The 16380-nt window shown below is 41.7% G+C and overlaps 1 protein-coding gene across 1 annotated transcript in view; it reads right to left on the bottom strand.

The window, feature by feature from the left end:
- trappc9 (trafficking protein particle complex subunit 9) overlaps positions 1 to 16380 on the bottom strand; it is a 321620-nt gene that overhangs the window by 183099 nt on the left and 122141 nt on the right. The gene's annotated exons all lie outside the window — the stretch shown is intronic.

Here is a 16380-nt window from a genome sequence, read left to right as displayed (position 1 = left end):
GTGTGTGGGAAGATATGAAAATAGATGAAATTGTATGTGTGTATAATCGGTTACTAGAGATTTGATGAAGTTACAATGAAAAAAATATATATATTTATACAACTTGCACACCCACACGTAGACGTACGTAAGTGGTGTAAAAAGTATTAAGAGAAATTAATAGTATAATGGGTTCCTAGATTTGATAAAGTAACAATGTATGAATGTATAATGGGTTAATAGAGCTTAACTTGCTAGGTAGAGACTTATTATGGACAGAGCCCGCCATCTATAGGGGATTGATAGACAGTGCCAGCCCAGTTTTAATACATGTTGATCTCTCAAAAGTGTATTTCTTCCCTTCTGAATTGGCCGATGTATTTTATAAATTTGGCACATTACATGTTAATCTGAAAAGAATAGATATTTAATAAGTGCGAAGCAGAAAGTGAATATCAAATATCCTGGCTACCCAAACTCATTGCCGCGGCCAAATGCCATGCCCGCAAATGTTTCTTCTCCGCAATAGCTCTGGATTAGAGTCCATTCCCGACGATTTCCAGAACACAAACACATTCTAACCGCTCTGATTGGTCCCAGAAAGAGATGGGTTGGGATAAGGCTGTGGCGGTCACGTAAATTAGTCAGCCGGTGATTGTCAAGCTAATAACTGTCGGTCTCACGGTAATTGACCGTTAATTAACATAAACACATTTAGCATCTCCTGGCTTCCACACATAGCCTACAAGCCACTGATGCTGACCTTTGGAACATCTACATTTTAAAAAGTCTAATAAATCCATGTAATATAGCCTACACTTTCACAATAAATCCATAATGTATTTTAGACAGGTCTAAAGAAGCATGATATGAAGAAAATGTAGTCTATGTCAGAAAAACAGAAAAGCATTCTCTGAGTTGTCCTTATGTTAGGTCCTGATCTGGCAATGCCAAATGGCTGTGGGATACACTAGTTCATTTAGTAGACAAGATTTGCTTAGAATTCCATGGCATTATTTTATATTATTTTATAGTATGAAGAATACAATTGAACAAAGCGGAATAAAATAGATAGGATATTTTCTCCAAACAATTTGAGGGAGTGCGCACATGCGGCTATTCTGTGTTGAGCGGTTAACAAAGAAATAGGTACTCCTATATGCGATATTACAACCACGATTGATAAAAGACAGTACTGTGCAGCCGTCTTCATCGACCTGGCCAAGGCTTTTGACTCTGTCAATCACCGCATTCTTATCGGCAGACTAAATAGCCTTGGTTTCTCAAATGACTGCCTCGCCTGGTTCACCAACTACTTCTCAGATAGAGTTCAATGTGTCAAATCGGAGGGCCTGTTGTCTGGACCTATGGCAGTCTCTATGGGGGTGCCACAGGGTTCAATTCTTGGGCCGACTCTATTCTCTGTGTATATCAATGATGTCGCTCTTGCTGCTGGTGACTCTCAGATCCACCTCTACGCAGACGATTCCATTTTGTATACATCTGGCCCTTCATTGGACACTGTGTTAACAAACCTCCAAACGAGCTTCAATGCCATACAACACTCCCTCAGTAGCCTCCAACTGCTCTTAAACACTAGTAAAACTAAATGCATGCTCTTCATTCGAACGCTGCTTGCACCCGCCCGCCCGACTAGAATTACCACTCTCGGCGGGTCTGACTTAGAATATGTGGACAACTACAAATACCTAGGTGTCTGGTTAGACCGTAATCTCTCCTTCCAGACTTACATTAAGCATCTCCAATCCAAAGTTAAATCTAGAATCGGCTTCCTATTTCGCAACAAAGCCTCCTTCACTCATGCTGCCAAACATGCCCTCATAAAACGAACTATCCTACCGAACCTTGACTTCGGCGATGTCATTTACAAAATAGCCTCACACACTCAAATTGGATGTAGTCTATCACAGCGCCATCCGTTTTGTCACCAAAGCCCCATATACTACCCACCACTGTGACCTGTACGCTCTCGTTTGCTGGCCCTCACTACATATTCGTCGCCAAACCCACTGGCTCCAGGTCATCTATAAATCACTGCTAGGCAAATCCCCGCCTTATCTTAGTTCATTGGTCACCATAGCAACACCCACCCGTAGTATGCGCTCCAGCAGGTATATCTCACTGGTCATCCCCAAAGCCAACACCTCCTTTGGCCGCCATTCCTTCCAGTTCTCTGCTGCTAATGACTGGAACGAACTGCAAAAATCTCTGAAGCTGGAGACTCTTATCTCCCTCACTAACTTTAAGCATCAGTTGTCAGAGCAGCTTACCGATCACTGCACCTGTACACAGCCCATCTGTAATTAGCCCACCCAACTACCTCATCCCCATATTGTTATGTATTTTGCTCATTTGCACCCAAGTATCTCTTTTTGCACATCATCTTCTGCACATCTATCACTCCAGTGTTAATACTAAATTGTAATTATTTTGCACTATGGCCTATTTAGTGCCTTACCTCCATAACTTTTGCAACATTTGCACACACTATACAGTGAGGGAAAAAAGTATTTGATCCCCTGCTGATTTTGTACGTTTGCCCACTGACAAAGAAATGATCAGTCTATAATTTTAATGGTAGGTTTATTTGAACAGTGATAGACAGAATAACAACAAAAAAATCCAGAAAAACGCATGTCAAAAATGTTATAAATTGATTTGCATTTTAATGAGGGAAATAAGTACAGTGGGGCAAAAAAGTATTTAGTCAGCCACCAATTGTGCAAGTTCTCCCACTTAAAAAGATGAGAGAGGCCTGTAATTTTCATCATAGGTACACGTCAACTATGACAGACAAATTGAGAAAAAAAAATCCAGAAAATCACATTGTAGGATTTTTTATGAATTTATTTGCAAATTATGGTGGAAAATAAGTATTTGGTCACCTACAAACAAGCAAGATTTCTGGCTCTCACAGACCTGTAACTTCTTCTTTAAGAGGCTCCTCTGTCCTCCACTCGTTACCGGTATTAATGGCACCTGTTTGAGCTTGTTATCAGTATAAAAGACACCTGTCCACAACCTCAAACAGTCACACTCCAAACTCCACTATGGCCAAGACCAAAGAGCTGTCAAAGGGCACCAGAAACAAAATTGTAGACCTGCACCAGGCTGGGAAGACTGAATCTGCAATAGGTAAGCAGCTTGGTTTGAAGAAATCAACTGTGGGAGCAATTATTAGGAAATGGAAGACATACAAGACCACTGATAATCTCCCTCGATCTGGGGCTCCACGCAAGATCTCACCCCGTGGGGTCAAAATGATCACAAGAACGGTGAGCAAATATCCCAGAACCACACGGGGGGACGTAGTGAATGACCTGCAGAGAGCTGGGACCAAAGTAACAAAGCCTACAATCAGTAACACACTACGCCGCTAGGGACTCAAATCCTGCAGTGCAAGACATTTCCCCCTGCTTAAGCCAGTACATGTCCAGGCCCGTCTGAAGTTTGCTAGAGTGCATTTGGATGATCCAGAAGATCATTGGGAGAATGTCATATGGTCAGATGAAACCAAAATATAACTTTTTGGTAAAAACTCAACTCATCGTGTTTGGAGGACAAAGAATGCTGAGTTGCATCCAAAGAACACCATACCTACTGTGAAGCATGGGGGTGGAAACATCATGCTTTGGGGCTGTTTTTCTGCAAAGGGACCAGGACGACTGATCCGTGTAAAGGAAAGAATGAATGGGGCCATGTATCGTGAGATTTTGAGTGAAAATCTCCTTCCATCAGCAAGGGCATTGAAGATGAAACGTGGCTGGGTCTTTCAGCATGACAATGATCCCAAACACACCGCCCGGGCAACGAAGGAGTGGCTTCGTAAGAAGCATTTCAAGGTCCTGGAGTGGCCTAGCTAGTCTCCAGATCTCAACCCCATAGAAAATCTTTGGAGGGAGTTGAAAGTCCGTGTTGCCCAGCGACAGCCCCAAAACATCACTGCTCTAGAGGAGATCTGCATGGAGGAATGGGCCAAAATACCAGCAACAGTGTGTGAAAACCTTGTGAAGACTTACAGAAAACGTTTGACCTGTGTCATTGCCAACAAAGGGTATATAACAAAGTATTGAGAAACTTTTGTTATTGACCAAATACTTATTTTCCACCATAATTTGCAAATAAATTCATTAAAAATCCTACAATGTGATTTTCTGGATTTTTTTTCCTCATTTTGTCTGTCATAGTTGACGTGTACCTATGATGAAAATTACAGGCCTCTCTCATCTTTTTAAGTGGGAGAACATGCACAATTGGTGGCTGACTAAATACTTTTTTTCCCCACTGTATTTGATCCCCTCTCAAATCAGAAAGATTTCTGGCTCCCAGGTGTCTGTAATACAGGTAACGAGCTGAGATTAGGAGCACACTCTTAAAGGGAGTGCTCCTAATCTCATCTTGTTACCTGTATAAAAGACACCTGTCCACAGAAGCAATCAATCAATCAGATTCCAAACTCTCCACCATGTCCAAGACCAAAGAGCTCTCCAAGGATGTCAGGGACAAGATTGTAGACCTACACAAGGCTGGAATGGGCTACAAGACCATCGCCAAGCAGCTTGGTGAGAAGGTGACAACAGTTGGTGCGATTATTCGCAAATGGAAGAAACACAAAAGAACTGTCGATCTCCCTCGGCCTGGGGCTCCATGCAAGATCTCACCTCGTGGAGTTACAATGATCATGAGAACGGTGAGGAATCAGCCCAGAACTACACGGGTAGATCTTGTCAATGATCAAGGCAGCTGGGACCATAGTCACCAAGAAAACAATCGGTAACACACTACGCCGTGAAGGACTGAAATCCTGCAGCGCCAGCAAGGCCCCCCTGCTCAAGAAAGCACATATACAGGCCCGTCTGAAGTTTGCCAATGAACATCTGAATGATTCAGAGGAGAACTGGGTGAAAGTGTTGTGGCCAGTTGAGACCAAAATCGAGCTCTTTGGCATCAACTCAACTCGCCGTGTTTGGAGGAGGAGGAATGCTGCCTATGACCCCAAGAACACCATCCCCACCGTCAAACATGGAGGTGGAAACATTATGCTTTGGGGGTGTTTTTCTGCTAAGGGGACAGGACAACTTCACCGCATCAAAGGGACGATGGACGGCGCCATGTACCGTCAAATCTTGGGTGAGAACCTCCTTCCCTCAGCCAGGGCATTGAAAATGGGTCGTGGATGGGTATTCCAGCATGACAATGACCCAAAACACACGGCCAAGGCAACAAAGGAGTGGCTCAAGAAGAAGAACATTAAGGTCCTGGAGTGGCCTAGCCAGTCTCCAGACCTTAATCCCATAGAAAATCTGTGGAGGGAGCTGAAGGTTCGAGTTGCCAAACGTCATCCTCGAAACCTTAATGACTTGGAGAAGATCTGCAAAGAGAAGTGGAACAAAATCCCTACTGAGATGTGTGCAAACCTGGTGGCCAACTACAAGAAACGTCTGACCTCTGTGATTGCCAACAAGGGTTTTGCCACCAAGTACTAAGTCATGTTTTGCAGAGGGGTCAAATACTTATTTCCCTCATTAAAATGCTAATCAATTTATAAAAAATTTCACATGCATTTTTCTGGATCAAATACTTTTTTCCCTCACTAGATTTTCTATTGTGTTATTGACTGTATGTTTTGTTTATCCCATGTGTAACTCTGTGTTGTTGTTGTTTTTAATCGCACTGCTTTGCTTTATCTTGGCCAGGTCGCAGTTGTAAATGAGAACTTGAACTTCTCAACTGGCCTACCTGGGTAAATAAAGGTACATTTTTTAAAATAATAATACATTTTAGAGATATTCATGTAACTTTTGTTGTTCAACAAACGTTGGGCTATATTTTTTTATTTTTAATACATTGTAAGGCTGCATGATGCAACTCTAATGATGATTTGAAAAAAGTAGCTTGAAAGGCATGAGCTCTGCTTAGTTTTTTTGCACAGGCTGTACACACTTCGTCTGTCTCTCATTCACAATTTGAGAAGCCCTTGATAAGGCATCCCCTTAGTGTGGCCATAATGCACCCTAAAAAAAGCCATGCCTTTTGCAGCCCTTCTCCCTAAATGCTGCCCGCTCTGAAGCACCTCTCATCTCACTCACATGGCTCTCCATCACGTGATCGGGTCTTTCTCACAGGCTACAAGTGAAGACAGACACATCAGGGATGCAACTGTGCGCGTCCTTATCCAATTCTGAGGTGCATATTGAAGATATTGGAAGAACTGCCCACATTTACTTTTCGTCAGCCATCAAGATGAGTAGGCCTAACGATCAGCAAAAGCACTAGCTTATGTCAATCTACTATCCCCCATAGTACAAAAGTTTACCTATTCTATTCTGTGCGAGAAATAAATATTCCAAACATAGTCTGGGACAGTTGTGGGATGCAATAGATCCCAAATTAATACAACCACTAGCATAAAAAAATGTTTTACGCAAATGAGGCTGACGCAACAGATCAGAACTTTTAGCTTAAAATGGTTATAAACTATTAGGCTATTTCTTCACATTATAAGCGCAGCAATGTGCACACTGCAGTAGGCTTTAAGCATGAATGTTCCATTAGCAGGAAAACACCATTCTCAAAATTGACCACAAATGTGATTCTGCATGTAATGTTTTTATTATAAAGGTGCATTTTTATGGTGAAAATTATCTTCCCCAAACTTACGCGCTGCTTATGTATGCGAGTTAGGCTATACACCCCTTTTAAAACGGATGAATGTGCTTAATTTTAAGAAGTTATTTGGCCACTTTAGTTGTGATACAAACCTTATTAAAACATATAGGCCTATGGAGTGTCCTATTCTCACACTCTCTTCCTGTACTGCCTGCGAGTCACACAAACACTAGAGACACTAGAAAGATGCTACACAGCAACACTGTCGCACAAACATACGCAAACACAACCAAACAAACACAAATATGCACTGCACACACAACACAACATACCACACACACACTATGAACCACAGCAAGACCTCAGGGAAAAGACAGCGTGAAAATAGGGATAGGGGATAGTCCATTAATTGATTGCAAATGTGCAAATCATTTGCGAACAGAATGGTATTTGAAAAGTGAGACTTCCTTCAACGTGTGATGGTCCTTCACCCTGACAGTCGACACATTTCTGAAAACACTTCCACTTGTCTGATGTAGTTGGGGAAATGATGGGGAGTAACAGTTAGCAATGCAAAGGTCAAAGGACAAACTCACCTTCGCTTCCTGTCGACGGATTACAGAACAGCCTTAATTTATGACATCTTATTTCCTGGGGATCGTCGAGCATAATAGGCTCACATGCCAACAACTATCTGGAGGTAAAGAAAGGTAGGCTAAAATATACACACACACACACGCAAGAAGGTGGATGAAGGTAAAAGCTTATCAAACACACCATTGGGAAGGCTAAAACTAAATATAATCTATGAAGTAGAACTACAGTGTGAAAAAAGGTTGGTTGACCCAATCTGTGCACACAAGGCATTTCAGCTGCATACAGTATGAATGGGATATGTCATTATAAAATCATAGCTTTCAATAGAACGTACATTTACTACGAGCAAAAACTGACAAAAAAGGCAGTATTTGTAGGTTTCAGTTGTTGTTTTCAGTAAGGAATAGCGGGCAGACACTATGACATGAGTGATATTATGCATGAACTGCACTTAAACCAGTAGGCCAGCTAAGTACAAATCTAGAGTGTGAGTCAAACTAAAAACAATGTTGCATCAAAACGATGAGTCAGATGCCTCAGGAAATATGAATCCATATAGCACCGTACATACATACTCAAACACAGGTAAGGAAAACATTGGTTAACATTCAGACTGTTCAGTCTAACCAGCAGGAGAGTTCAGATGCAAATCACCCCTTATCCATATTTGATGTCCGTTATCCGGAATGTCCGCTCCACAAATGCACGCAAGGTGAACACGCACACACAGGGCTATATTATGGCAGAGTTCCCGCATTATGTGTAATTGGCCAGTTCTGGGATTACCTCTGCAGCTAAACTGTCAAAACAACATAATCTGCACTGAGACTGAGCTGCCTGTATGTCATGCTCTACTCTGTTCTTAACAAGCTCAACCAGCCGACTAATGGAACGGATAGCTTCATATTTACAGTGGAGAGTTGGAGGGCAGCATAAGGGAATTAAGAATGAGATTCTTCCTCCTGTGTAGATTCTATATGTGTAATGGGCAGGGGCGCAACTTTCACTGGGGACGGGGGGGACGGGGGGCCATATCCCCCCCACATTCTAAAACTGCATTTTTGTCCCCCCCAGTTTTATCATTGGAATGTGATACAAAACAAGGCATCGGTGTGCTTTAGGACCATGCAGACGCCTCCGAGCGGTCGGGTAGGCCATTTGGAGTGTTTACTCGACTGGATTTAGGACCAGGCGGACACCACAGAGCGGGCTGACAGGCTGTGTGAAGGCAAAGCTTCTGGAAGGCTGGCTGGGCCAGCACGGGAGAGTTGAGCATAGTTCAGTGTACGCATTGTGCTCTTTCACCGAGTTGTAAAATGAATAGAAACTGGCTACTCTTTAGTTGCGTGATGTAGCTGGCAAGGTAACTGCTGTTTAACTTAACAGAAAGAAAAATAAACTAGTGTTTATTTGCAGTGCTGAGCTAGTATTGTAACTGACATGTAGCGTTAGCTAATGTTTCATCCCCTCTTGACTGAGGTGAATGAATAAGCTACGCTAGTGAGTACCTACCACAGCCAAGTCAGCTCTAGCCTTTAGTTATCTGTCAGATAGCGATATGAGGTGGCTATTATTACTATCTAACAGCAGTTGTTTGTATGTACAGACCTGTAAAGACTTTGTTTTGTCACGTTTCAGAAGTAAATTAACTTGGCAAGCTTTCGCCAGTTGATGTACCGTTAGAGAGAGAGTTGGCCAAAGGTTGGCTTTCATTAGCTATTATTTTTGCCTCTAACTAAACCTGAATCAAAGGATGAAACCATCGGCCAAACAATTGAAGATTGATATTCAGACGTTTTTTCAGTGCAATGTGAGTTGTATTAGTCAGTATGTCAATGTAACGTTACTGATCTGTCAGTTTCCCTAGCTAATTCCCTACTTTTCACACTGACACAGTAATAAACAACTGTCATGGTGCACAGTAGAGGTCTGCGCTGGATGGATTTCTTCATCCCGCTCCCGCCCGCACCCGCTGGCTTTCTGTCCGAATCCCACCCACTACTGCAAGAACGGGTCTAAAACCCAACCACAATCCCGCAATGTTATTTTAGGCGTATGTGACGCAGCTCACTTGACAGCCATCCCAGCAATTTTGCGCCCTATAGGCAATATCAAATGTGCAAAAATAACTTAAGAAATAGGTTAAATTACCAGAGATTTTCACATGGCCCTTACATGGGCTATATCAGCCAATATGCTAGATGTAGTTTGAAGAGAGCAGAGTTGGAGAAACATGCACTTTCTCTTGAGCTATTTTTATAGCCTACCTTTTAGCAGTGGGAAGATTTTCAGATGGATAAATATGTGTGATCAATATTTAGGCCTATTTCTAGGCAATGTAGTAAACTATAGCCTAATCATTGGACTATTTAGGAAGTACATTTCCTTGGAAAGATAACTGTCCCGTGCTTCTACGCCCATGTATACATAGTGTAGTGGTTTCAGGGGTTGTGTTGTGGATGGACGTTATGTGCCTGCAAGGTTTCTTAGTTTTTTGGCTGCCAGGACCACGGACAGCAATGCGAAGTATTCCCCCAGAGGCAGGACCACAGACAGGTCCGGGGAAACTTCTAGACTGCAGCAGAGCAGCCACACCTGTCTCCAGTTATAATCAGAGCCAAACTGCAGACAGGTGAAACCAATCAGTCTCTCTACTTTAACCGTGCCCTGGGTTTCTTTCTTTGTCTTTGTTTTGACCCCGGCAGGTGAAGGAGTAGGAGGCTATGGGAGAAGCAGAGCATACGGAAGGAAAAGGAGGCTTTAAAAGACGAAAGGAAAATAGCTTGGAGGAGCTTCCACTTCTCATTATCAATATTTATTAACAGACACTGTAGTAAACTACAGTCTAATAATATAAGTTAATTTCATATTCATGTTAACTGCCATGTGATTCTCTGCCCATGTAGGCAGCCTACTCTATTTCAATGAGACCACACATACTAGGCGCACTTGAACTCTCATGCCCAACTAGGAGAGGTAGGCTACTGAAGTTGAAGCAGCGAATTCTGAGTGTGTGAACAATGAGAAAAATGTGCTTTTAATACAATAGGTAGGCTAACGTATACAGAGCAGAAAGAGGACCGTTTCAAAATAATCTGTGTGACAACAAAAATATTTTAATCCCAAAGTTGTCTGTCTGACCGTCCGCTCCAGCCTCTAATCTCTGTAGGGACCCAGAGGCCTCTAGTGCTCATCATGTCTTAGCAGGATCAGATGGTGACAGGGGTCCCAGCAGGGTCAGAAAACCAGGGAAGACCAGTCTATGGAGCTCAGGTGAATTTTGCAGTATATTCAGTGAACGATCCAGAGTTCCATCTTGAATTGATGGGTAGACCTACAGTAGCTACAGGACAGCAGCTTAAGCGTAAAGTTACAGTCTGGGATCTGGGAATAATGGTCATTTCAATTATTGAACCATTGATTCTATTATTGGACAATATAATGTATAAATGTACACCAACGTAATTCTTTGTCATGACTCATTTTAGGAGGATCAAATGGTGACAGGGGTCTCAGCAGAGTCAGGCAGCCAGGGAATTTTTGCAGATACAACACTTTATTCTCTCTGTCCAGCAAACACTGGACAAGCCAGATGCTATTTTAAGTCAGTCAGACAAACCTCCAAAGTTGATTTCCAAACTGTATCAAGGGTTGATTAGAGGCTTTTCCCGATGACACAAAACATTTAAAACAAAAATGTGAGGAAGACCTGTGAGACGCTATTGATTATGAATGGATGCAGATATATTATAATGCCCAGTCATGTTCATATAATCTCAGACATACATTACAGCAGTTTAAGACTATCCATAGAACATACTACAGTGGGGGAAAAAAAGTATTTAGTCAGCCACCAATTGTGCAAGTTCTCCCACTTAAAAAGATGAGAGAGGCCTGTAATTTTCATCATAGGTACACATCAACTATGACAGACAAATTGAGAAAAAAAAATCCAGAAAATCACATTGTAGGATTTTTAATGAATTTATTTGCAAATTATGGTGGAAACTAAGTATTTGGTCACCTACAAACAAGCAACATTTCTGGCTCTCACAGACCTGTAACTTCTTCTTTAAGAGGATCCTCTGTCCTCCACTCGTTACCTGTATTAATGGCACCTGTTTGAACTTGTTATCAGTATAAAAGACACCTGTCCACAACCTCAAACAGTCACACTCCAAACTCCACTATGGCCAAGACCAAATAGCTGTCAAAGGACACCAGAAACAAAATTGTAGACCTGCACCAGGCTGGGAAGATTGAATCTGCAATAGGTAGGCAGCTTGGTTTGAAGAAACTGTGGGAGCAATTATTAGGAAATGGAAGACATACAAGACAACTGATAATCTCCCTCGATCTGGGGCTCCACGCAAGATCTCACCCCGTGGGGTCAAAATGATCACAAGAACGGTGAGCAAAAATCCCAGAACCACACGGGGGGACCTAGTGAATGACCTGCAGAGAGCTGGGACCAAAGTAACAAAGCCTACCATCAGTAACACACTACGCCGCCTGGGACTCAAATCCTGCAGTGCCAGACGTGTCCCCCTGCTTAAGCCAGTACATGTCCAGGCCCGTCTGAAGTTTGATAGAGTGCATTTGGATGATCCAGAAGAGGATTGGGAGAATGTCATATGGTCAGATGAAACCAAAATATAACTTTTTGGTAAAAACTCAACTCGTTGTGTTTGGAGGACAAAGAATGCTGAGTTGCATCCAAAGAACACCATACCTACTATGAAGCATGGGGGTGGAAACATCATGCTTTGGGGCTGTTTTTCTGCAAAGGGACCAGGACGACTGATCCGTGTAAAGGAAAGAATGAATGGGGCCATGTATCGTGAGATTTTGAGTGAAAACCTCCTTCCATCAGCAAGGGCATTGAAGATGAAATGTGGCTGGGTCTTTCAGCATGACAATGATCCCAAACACACCGCCCGGGCAACGAAGGAGTGGCTTCGTAAGAAGCATTTCAAGGTCCTGGAGTGGCCTAGCCAGTCTCCAGATCTCAACCCCATAGAAAATCTTTGGAGGGAGTTGAAAGTCCGTGTTGCCCAGCGATAGCCCCAAAACATCACTGCTCTAGAGGAGATCTGCATGGAGGAATGGGCCAAAATACCAGCAACAGTGTGTGAAAACCTTGTGAAGACTTACGGAAAACGTTTGACCTGTGTCATTGCCAACAAAGGGTATATAACAAAGTATTGAGAAACTTTTGTTATTGACCAAATACTTATTTTCCACCATAATTTGCAAATAAATTCATTAAAAATCCTACAATGTGATTTTCTGAAGAAAAAAAATCTCATTTTGTCTGTCATAGTTGACGTGTACCTATGATGAAAATTACAGGCCTCTCTCATCTTTTTAAGTGGGAGAACTTGCACAATTGGTGGCTGACTAAATACTTTTTTCCCCCACTGTATATGCCAGTGAAACTAAATATCATGCACATATTTGCATATGTTGTGGTCTTGTGAAGGCTGGCTGAATTCTGGCAAAGAGTATGTTCTTTTATCTCAGCAGGGCTACAGATTCTCCCTTCTCCCTGATTTTGTGTGCTTGTAAATGTTGACACTGGAGACTGTTTTCAGAAGAAAGTGTGTAACCTAGCATTTTATAGTGGCTAATAAATGCATTGCCATTAATTGCAAGGTTGGTTATCCTCCCACAATGTATGGAAAAAATGTCAAGTTATTTAAAGTATCACTAGATTTGTTTTAAGAGTAAGGGTATATTGTGCAACTTTGATAAGGTCTGGATGCCTTATATGGAATACTGTATGACTAAAGGAGTCTGTATTTAAAACATGCCCACGTCAGGGTAGATTTAGGCAATCCCTAGCTGCTGGGCTGCTCAGTCCTGGCCCTGGGGGTCTGCTGTACTGTTGTCACCCTGGCCTAACACACCTGAAACCAATAATGAATGTTTCACTAAGATCCTAATGCTGAGTGGGATGTGTTGGGTTGGGGCGCTACAAGGCCGTGGACCACTAGGGGCAGGACGGGGTGACCCAGCTATATTGTGTGCAAGTAAAAAGAGCTCTACAGTACTATTAGGCCTATGTTATGAATTATATGGAGGGTGTACTGTTTCTGAGTGTTAATGTGTAGGTGTATGTGTTTTCATTCAACTTTTGTTTTCCAAACCTTTCCCTTGAGACATAAAAAAAAGTTGTGTTGGGGAGGAAGTTGTGTTGGGGAGAGAGTTGAGTTATTGACTAGACTGGTGGGGGTCGGGTGTGTAGGCGGCTCGGGTTGGCTGGGCGGTCTGGCTGAAATTTGTTATAGAGGATGTCTTAAAGACAATCAAAAGTTGTCTTCGTATTTTATTTGTAAGAATTGCTCATTTGTTAGGCTATTGGTTAAAGGTGCAACACAATATTGATTATTTAATTATCATGATCTAGTTCAGTCTTATCAACCACCTAAACATATTTAATAATCTCTTACCTAGCTTGATGACTGAGGGCATTTTCGCTTACTTTTTGTTGTTCTAAATAGAGATGGCTAGAAGGGTCACAGGTCATATTGGATTGTGTAGAAATGCAGGAAATGTGCTTTAGATGCCCAGAAAAATGGGAGGGCCCCCAGACCCCCTGCCAAGTTATGTCCCCCTCTGCAAATAGCACTAATGGGTAATTTAAAAAGTAATAGTCAATCGATCAATAATATAATAATACTCTTAACAAAAATGTTTATTTTTAATTTACAATACGTAGAATCTATGAGAATAGAAAGGTTCAGAACTTTTGTGAAACATCACAGCACAATATATTGCAAATAGAATAAATAAATAAAACTGGATGGTTTTCAGAGATAGATGGGAGAGTTTGAGTGGAGCTGAAGGATCGGACTAAAAACAAACAAAAGATAACTATTGTAAAATATACTGTGTCCGTAAAATGTATACAGTAGGTACAGTTGAAGTCGGAAGTTTACATACACCTTAGCCAAATACATTTAAACTCAGTTTTTCACAATTCCTGACATTTAATCCTAGTAAAAATTCCCTGTCTTAGGTCAGTTAGGATCATCACTTTATTTTAAGAATGTGAAATGTCAGAATAATAGTAGAGCGAATTATTTATTTCAGCCTTTATTTATTTCATCACATTCCCAGTGGGTCAGAAGTTTACATACACTCAATTAGTATTTGGTAGCATTGCCTTTAAATTGTTTAACTTGGGTCAAACGTTTCAGGTAGCCTTCCAAAAGCCTCCACAATAAGTTGTGTGAATTTTGGCACATTCCTCCTGACAGTGCTGGTGTAACTGAGTCAGGTTTGTAGGCCTCCTTGCTCGCACACGCTTTTTCAGTTCTGCCAACAAATTATCTATAGGGTTGAGGTCAGGGCTTTGTGATGGCCACTCCAATACCTTGACTTTGTTGTCCTTAAGCCATTTTGACACAACTTTGGAAGTATGCTTGGGGTCATTGTCCATTTTGGAAGACCCATTTGCGACCAAGCTTTAACTTCCTGACTGATGTCTTGAGATGTTGCTTCAATATATCCACATAATTTTCCTTCCTCATGATGCCATCTATTTTGTGAAGTGCACCAGTCCCTCCTGCAGCAAAGCACCCCCACAGCATGATGCTGCCACCCCCGTGCTTCACGGTTGGGATGGTGTTCTTCGGCTTGTAAGCAGCCCCCTTCTTCCTCCAAACATAACGATGGTCATTATGGCCAAACAGTTATATTTTTGTTTCATCAAACCAGAGGACATTTATCCAAAAAGTACGATCTTTGTCCCCATGTGCAGTTGCAAACCGTACTCTGGCTTTTTTATGGCGGTTTTGGAGCAGTGGCTTCTTCCTTGCTGAGCGGCCTTTCAGGTTATGTTGATATAGGACTCGTTTTACTGTGGATATAGATACTTTTGTACCTGTTTCCTCCAGCATCTTCACAAGGTCCTTTGCTGTTGTTCTGGGATTGATTTGCACTTTTCGCACCAAAGTACATTAATCTCTAGGATACAGAATGTGTCTCCTTCCTGAGCAGTACATTTACATTTACGTCATTTAGCAGACGCTCTTATCCAGTACGATGGCTGCGTGGTTCCATGGTGTTTATACTTGCGTACTATTGTTTGTACAGATGAACGTGGTACCTTCTGGCATTTGGAAATTTCTCCCAAGGATGAACCAGACTTGTGGAGGTCTACAATTTATTTTCTGAGATCTTGGCTGATTTCTTTTGATTTTCCCATGATGTCAAGCAAAGAGGCACTGAGTTTGAAGGTAGGCCTTGAAATACATCCACAGGTACACCTCCAATTGACTCAAATTATGTCAATTAGCCTATCAGAAGCTTATAAAGCCATGACATCATTTTCTGGAATTTTCCAATCTGTTTTAAGGCACAGTCAACTTAGTGACCCACTGGAATTGTGATACAGTGAATTATAAGTGAATACAGTGAATTATAAGTGAAATAATCTGCCTGTAAACAATTGTTGGAAAAATGACTTGTGTCATGCACAAAGTAGATGTCCTAACCGACTTGCCAAAACTATAGTTTGTTAACAAGAAATTTGTGGAGTGGTTGAAAAACGAGTTTTAATGTCTCCAACCTAAGTGTATGTAAACTTCCGACTTCAACTGTATAAGCTGGAAGTAGAAGCCTAAGTGTTGTCCATTAGTTTACTCCAATTAGGGGAGAGATGGTAGGGTTAGTGGAAAATAATAAAGGAAAATATATTTTTTAAAAATATACGGGGGATTGGAAATTATGCGGACAATTACATTGATGGAAGCCACAATATATTCCCCCCCCCCCAACATTTTTTTTTTTTTTAAATGTATTTTTGATATTTTTTATTATTATGTCCCCCCAACTTCTAAAACCAAAGTTGCGCCCCTGGTAATGGGTTATGTCAGGCATTTTCAAAGTCCGAGACAGTGCTGTAAAATAAATTGTTGTAATAGCATTTGCAATTTTAGGTGTTGAGAAATAAATGTGGTAGCACTTGAAAGCTGGGATAACCCTCTTTAAAAAAACATAGCCATCAAAACTGCTTTTAAAGACGTGTTTTGGGATTGATTAGACCACCTTGATTCTTTGTTTTGTTTTGTGTACCTTCTTGTCTATGTGTGAAAAGCTGCAGTTAGTTGGTCTGTCTGTCTGTCCTCAGCTCCCTCCCTGCTTTTTAAACAAACAGCTACACCCATC

The sequence above is a fragment of the Coregonus lavaretus genome, assembly GCF_964263955.1.
Source record: "Coregonus lavaretus genome assembly, chromosome: 3".
NCBI classification, from domain to species: domain Eukaryota; kingdom Metazoa; phylum Chordata; class Actinopteri; order Salmoniformes; family Salmonidae; genus Coregonus; species Coregonus lavaretus.
This window is presented reverse-complemented; position numbering and strand designations above follow the sequence as displayed.